Source organism: Xenopus tropicalis, chromosome 3 (genome assembly GCF_000004195.4).
Source record: "Xenopus tropicalis strain Nigerian chromosome 3, UCB_Xtro_10.0, whole genome shotgun sequence".
NCBI lineage: Eukaryota > Metazoa > Chordata > Amphibia > Anura > Pipidae > Xenopus > Xenopus tropicalis.
In genome coordinates this window covers 108,092,369-108,099,657 of record NC_030679.2, presented here as the reverse complement: position 1 = coordinate 108,099,657, position 7,289 = coordinate 108,092,369, and positions in this window count along the sequence as shown.

Genomic DNA, 7,289 nt, shown 5'->3' with positions numbered 1-7,289 from the left:
TCCTGTGCCAGAGACACACAGCTCTCTCCTCTCTCCTGCTCCCCCCTCCCTCAAGAATGCTAAGAACTCCCTCCCCCACCCTTAAGAATGTGGATCTGAGCCAATCAGCAGGAATCTTCCTCATAATCTTACTGAGCATGCACATTGGTCTTGGTCTTGGTGCAGGAGCGAGGCATTATGGGAACTTTCTTTACACAGCTCAGCGTTTTTTTTTCCTATGAGGCTTCTGATCATCTGAACAGGAGAAATATGGCGAGACTTAAGGGCACTATTGAGACAACTGAAGGTATGCCTGCAGCTTGAGATTAACTCTTTATTAGCCTTTCCTTCTCCTTTAAAGCCAAGCTACGATTACAATTACTTATTTGTCCTAAATATTTTTGTAACCACAGCTGATTTGGCAATGTTTTTCTGTGTTTATAACCTTGTTATGGGCAAACGGGGCCTGGTCTATTGTTGGGGAGCTTGAACAATATAGGTTCCGCAGCTTCTTCTTTATAGTTACACCCCTGTTTGCATGATTGTTTACACACAATATTACACATGCTTTTATAGCTGCTACTTAGACATGTAATTGCAGGGTACCACATCAGGATATCTTAGCCTATTCCAGCATTATTCTCCATTGCTAGACCCACATAGTTCAGTGAACCCCCTTAAAGTGGTTGTTCACGTTTGTACAACATTCACAAATCTAGCATTCCACATTAATAGAACATCTTTAGAGATATTTGCCATTTACATAATAAAAAATATGCTGTAGAGATGTTCATCTCAGAATAATCACCCTGCTGATCCTTCACTTCTGCACAGACAGTGGTGTAAAGAGGGTACACACCTTTCCCTGCTTGGACACCCACCCACTACCTGTCCACCACTGGCCGCAGGTAGGAAAGTAGCTATGGAGGGGGGATTTTGCACTTCTATAGAGGCCCCCTGTGACCACAGGGGCTGCAGTATGTTGGATCTGTGATATGCTGAGTCTGTTTGCCTATGCCATTGCAAGGGAGAAATAAATGAATCGCCTTTCAATTTAAGTAACTGGTTAGAGTGCGCAAGCAACCAATGAATTGGTCCAATAGAAAACAAGTAAGGGCAAAGCCTGGATGTGATGATGTAAGCATATAGGAAGTTTTTAATATGTCAGGTTCAAAATTGGCCACTGCCATCCCTTCAGAAAACTGATCAGAGAGACAGAAGGACTGATTTAACAGGTATAAAAAGTAGCTTTTACGGTGGCCTTTTTACTTTTTTAATGGAAAATTGATTTTCTAAAACGCTGAGAGCATTGTTGGTGGTTTAAAATGATTTGGACATTTGGTGAACAACCTCTTTAATACCGAAAACACAAACCTCTTTTTGTCATCAAATTCTTTAATGGCCATTTAATTACTCCCCAACTATAAAGGGCATCACTTGCATATTTGTCTAGTTGGCAAGTCTCTGTACCTTCCCAGTACAAGGCATTGTGTGAGCTCTCGCAAAATAGTAAAAAAAAAAAAAAAAAAAGGCACACAAGCCTATTGTCTTGTGTTTTGTAGCCGAGACCCTGGGAAAGATGGGTCAGCTAAAGGAGGGGAAGTACTCCAGATTCAGACTGGGGTGTCTGGGGCCCACCAGGGTTGCTGCCTTAGGGCCCCCCAACCCAGTTGGGAGGTGGTACATTTTATTTCAACCCCTTCTCCCCGCCACCTTGTACCTCACTTCCTCTTTGCAGCCATGATGGGAGGGGCAACGCCGGTGCACTCAGTTACATGTGGGGGCTGCAGGTCCCACTATAGCTGGGGCCCACCGGGTGTTTTCCTGGTGCCCCTCTGGCCCAGTCCAACTCTAGGTAAATATCTGGAAAGTGTGTTTCACTCATACAGGGAAATGTATATATTTCAGAATTATTTGTGCACAGAATAAGTTCATACTTAAAAACATCACTCAGCGACAGGCTTTTTTCCTTTTTAAAGTCAGACCCTTACAAAACGTGTTTGCTTTTTTTAGTAACATCATTTATATTTCTTTATTCAAACCAAAGGAAGAACAGGACATTTGCAGCTAAATTATGAAAGAGCAAACAAGAACACATCTGTTGGAGACAAAGACAGGAAAGAAGATGAGTGATTATGTGCCCTGAAGGTAATGGGTTATTGTGGCTGTCGGCTCGTATGCAAATGTTGAATAATAATAATGCAAATACACACAGCAGTAACAACCATGAAAAGGGGAACTTATTCATAAATGATTGAATTTATCCTGTTTTCAGCATATTCCTATTCACTACATAATTAGTACATTATTAAGAACAAGTACACAAAGGTACGTTCCCTATATTCCCTTAAGTAATGAACAGCACTTTTGTTGAAGTAGCAAAGGCTTGATTTCTCTAACTATACCTCCCTGCTATCAGTGTAATGATCTTCACAGTGACAGCTGTGCTATAGGAACAACAGATAATTACTGTAAAGGGGTATTATGAATTATAAATGTGGTGATAAATATTGATGCCGGAGACAAAGAGAATTGATTACTTTCATTAAATGACATTTTTAAAACACATACCATACACAAGATGTATGGTATAGTGACTAAATAGATACTGTCCATTGATTACTAAAAATAGATTTAACCAGCTATACAGGCAAACAGACAAAAGAATTAAAACAAGAACATCAGTGTCCCAGTTCTAATATGCTGATATTTTAGGGTAGGGGGGTCCATTTTCTGTTATAATGTAAATGGGTTGTTGGTGTAAGAATGTGCTGTATGAATGTGTGTGGCTTTGCGGCATGGAGAACAAAAAGTTTGGGAATCCAGAGGACTGCCTTTTCAACAGTTATCAACATATGAAATCATTTCCATGGGCACTTTGCTGCTAGATCAGATTATACTTTATTTACCACCTTGACATGGTTGTTACAATTCTATTTGGTTTTACTTAACCCTTTTATAATTTATGCTTGCTTTAAAGAATATGTTTTTTCAAATTTGCTTTTATGGAAACACAAATTACATTTGTACAGCAACTCTACTGTTTTGGTGGATTTCCTTGTTAGAGAGTGGGCTAACTAATAGTGTATGCTGAAGGCATGCTCTTTGAATTATTATTGTATTGCACACAAGCAAGTTATGTATCTTTATTAGATTAAAATGAAGTGACCAAATTATACCTACAATGCATGGTGTTTCCCCAGAATTCCAGCATTCTTAAGCTCACCAGGATAACCTGATGCAATTGTGGCCCATTTGCTCTTGACCCAAATCACACTCCATTGCACTGATCTGCTAGAATTGCATGACATTTTCAGCATATTTATGGTGATTGCCATAAATTGGCCTAACTCCCATGCCATGGCCATTCAGCCTACTAGTGACTAGTGAATCTAGCATACTCAATTTTAATTAGGCTGAGGGAACATGGAGAGCCGGGTTTGCAGGCCGAGAAAAGTGGATCCACTCCCTAAGGCCATGAACACATGGAGCATTTCCTTCGTTTCCCACAGATCGTGTTTTTTTCTGCAGGATGAGATAAGCGGATCTGATCCCTTACACAGCTTCATTTACCTGCACTGAAAAGCTTCTGCTTAAGTGCAGGTACACAGAGCGGAGTGAAGGTCGGGCCAAAAATGCCTGCTTTTGCTTTTTTCTAGCCGATCTTTGCTCTGCTCCACTCTGTACCTGCACTCAAGCAGAAGTTGTACTTTTCAGTGCAGGTAAACAGAGCTACATAAGGAATCAGATCCACTTCTTTCAGCCTACAGAAAAACTCAGGCAGAGAAAAATGCTCCATGTGCACATGGCCTTACGCAGCCCGCAGCCCCGGATTCATACTGAAAAGTCCCTCATTTTTCTTTGATCTCCTGCACTGAGCGCTAAAAAAGCTACAAACTTAATTAAAAAGTAGCTTGTGGCAGAGAGCCCAGAAATCTTAATGAGCTATACCTGCACTTAGATACCAAAATGGCAATGAGCACTCCATTAACCCTAAACATTCCAGTAAGGTTGCTGCATAAATAGATAGATTGAAAGTATTACTAAACCCAAGCAAAATACCACAAACTTTTTTCTTTCCCAACACTGTCTGCCTCTCTGCCTCATTGAAATTTCAGTGGAGCGCACGGCCATCTTTGATGTATTACAGCTACTGGGAGATATGAGCAGCTTAGGATCGTAAGTGGGAGGGGTCCCTTCAGACCCCAGCGGTGGCAGGGGCAGTCACAGTGATATGATCAGCCAGGTCACTTGCTAAGGGGTCCATCATAAAGTTTATTAACTGTATAAAAAATGAATGACCGTGTTTAGACTTTCATCCGGCACATCTACATCATAGTTATAAAAGAAATAACTTTTTAAAAGAACAAATAGGGTATATATTACACAATCATGTTTTGTTATAAGATACCTAAATTGCACATTGTTTATAAAGGTTTACATTGGTTTATTAGCAATAACCATTTAAAATATTGCTTTAAGGCATTCAAAATTACACTTGCCACATCTCATTTACAGTTAATACCAAGGCTATATTTGCATTAAGGTGCAGATACCATATAACTTTTACTTTTTTGTTTTGTTTTTTTTCTTTAATAGGTTCTATAAATGTGTTATTGAATAACCATAGTTCTGTGCAACAACTGAGTCCCTGTTACCACTAATGCAATTTAGACTCACATGCCATTTTTTTGCCCAGGATTCATCATTTCCCACAATCCTGCATAATTGTGAACGTGAAGGGAAGCTGTGTCAAAATGTGGGAAATTGCATTGAAAATTGTCCAAATACAGATCAGCGTGAAAATTTTGCCTGCATCTGAACCTTTAGATACAAGTGTGCAGTGTATTGACTGTAGCCATTGTAGGGACACTGAAGCTACTCCCAGCTTGAAGGTAGCAAAAAAACAGTATAAAGAAAAAGCAAGGATTAAAGTAGGCTTAGCACTCTAAGGGGCACATTTGCTTACTCACGAACGGGCCGAATGCGTCCGATTGCGTTTTTTTCGTAATGATCGGTATTTGGCTATTTTTTAGAAAATTATCGCAACTTTTTCGTTGCCATTCCGAAAGTTGCGCAAAATGTTGGGATTTTTTCGTAGCGTTCGGATTCATTCAAGCTTCAGTATGGTGACTTTTCTTGGGCCAGGTTGGAGCTGCAGTGTGCCATTGAGTCCTATGGGAGGCTTCCAAAATCATGCTAAGTCTGAAAGTTTCGCCCGCCGCTTACGAGCGCTCAATACGAAAAAGTCGCGACAAGATACGAGCGAAAAACTCGAGAACTTTTGGCTACGAAAAACTCGAGTTTTTTCGCGCAAATCGTATTGGTAACGACAAAGTCGCAACAATTTCCGAAAAGTCATAAAGGCGCCGAAAAAATCGCAAAAAATACGAAAAAGTCGCAAAATGTTCGTTTTCCAAACGGAATTTTTCCAATTCGAATTCGTGTCTTAGTAAATCAGCCCCAAGGGACAGCTTTATCAATATTTGAGTTTGACTTTTGATCACAATTTGAGTTTTTAGCAGCAAAAATTGCAAAATTTTGATTTTCACAATTTTAAGCACAAAAACTCAAACACTTGTATTAGCTAAATCTGCTTCACTCTGTACCTTTATACTTTATGGACTGCTGGATCTACCAGTATATATGTAAGCGCAGCAGCGACCACCACATATCACTGGTACTAAAGTAGTGGTGTGCCAACAGTACATATACTGTATTATGTTCATCTTTCTTTTCTTAAAGTTGAAGGAAAGCTTAAATCCCTGGAGGTGTCACAGTGATGCAGGTGTAATGCAGTGACTTACTTAGGAACCTTAGACCGGTGCAGTTTTCTGGTACCAGAGGCACCGACCTAGGGTTCTTCTCAGCAAACACCACAGAGCTATTCTCTTCCACTTTTTCTTTCTTCAAGATCCTGGGGACAACAGATGTGCAGTAAAGTGAAATAGCCAGCTTTTTGGTAAATTTCAGCTTTCCAATGTCCAGTGAAGGGCACAAGGGCGCAGTGTGGGGACAATGGTCCAGACTAGGGGTAGGTGAAAGAGGTACATGCCTCTTCTACCTACCAGTAGCTCTGGCCCTGCTGCGCATGTGTATCCACGTGAAGAAAGAACCAGGAAGAGGATCGCTCACACAGATGTACCTCGGTCCGGTGCAGTTTTTTGCTTACAGGAGCACCAGCCCGGACTATCAGTTAAGGAATTACAATCTCTGGGGGGTGTCTAACATTTTGCACCCCCCAGTGACTTAAATTTTTCCTTCTCCTTTAACTTACTATGAGGGCATCTGCAGTGCATAGGTGGGCATTTGCTTGTTTCTAGGAACATTAATGCTATAAAATGGTAATTTAAAAAAATTACAATTGTGTGCTTAAAGGGATACTGGCATGATATTTATAGTATACTTTTTATTTCTAAATTACACTGTTTACATAGCAAATAATTCACTCTACCATTTTAAGTTTTATTCTTGAACCAACAAGTGTATTATTTTATAGTTGTAATATTGGTGTGTAGACAGCCATCTCAGTGCATTGTGCCTGAGTCTGAGCTTTCAGAAGAAGCCAGTGCTACACATTAGAACTGCTTTCAGGTTTCAAACCTGTTGTTTCTCCTACTCCCATGTAATTGGAGGAGTCCCAAGCCAGACTTGGATTTCTTACTATTGAGTGCTATTCTTATATTTACTGGGAGCTGCTATCTTGCTCACTTCCCATTGTTCTGCTGATCGGCTGCTGAGAGGGAGGATGATATCACTCCAACTTGCAGCTCAGCAGTAAAGTGTGACTGAAGTTTATCAGAGTACAGGTCACATGGCTGTGGTACCCTGGGAAATGAAGATTATGACTAGCCCCATGTGAAATTTCAAAATTAAATAAAAAATTAAAAAAAATCTGTGTTTTTGAAAGATGGATTACAATGCAGGATTCTGCTGGAGAAGCTCTAGTAACTGATGTGTTTTGAAAAAAAAAAACATGCTTTCCCATGACAGTATTCCTTTAAATAGGTCTTTATAGAAAATTACATTCCTGTATTTCAGAGCTTTCTAGATAATGGGTTTCTGGATATTAGATTCCATATATGTATATTCTTACACTCAGATACAATAACAGTGTGTGTTAGTAAATCACACATCACTTTTTCAAAATGTAAATATCAGTCTACTCCCAGTCTGTCTTTGGCATGTCTTTCTGACATTAACTTCTCTGCATCTGCTAAAACCTGCAATTCTATCTGTATGCCTTGTTTCATGACTTGGCCATTCTACAGTTTTATTTTCTTCTCTTGCCCTAGACCTCATCTATGTAT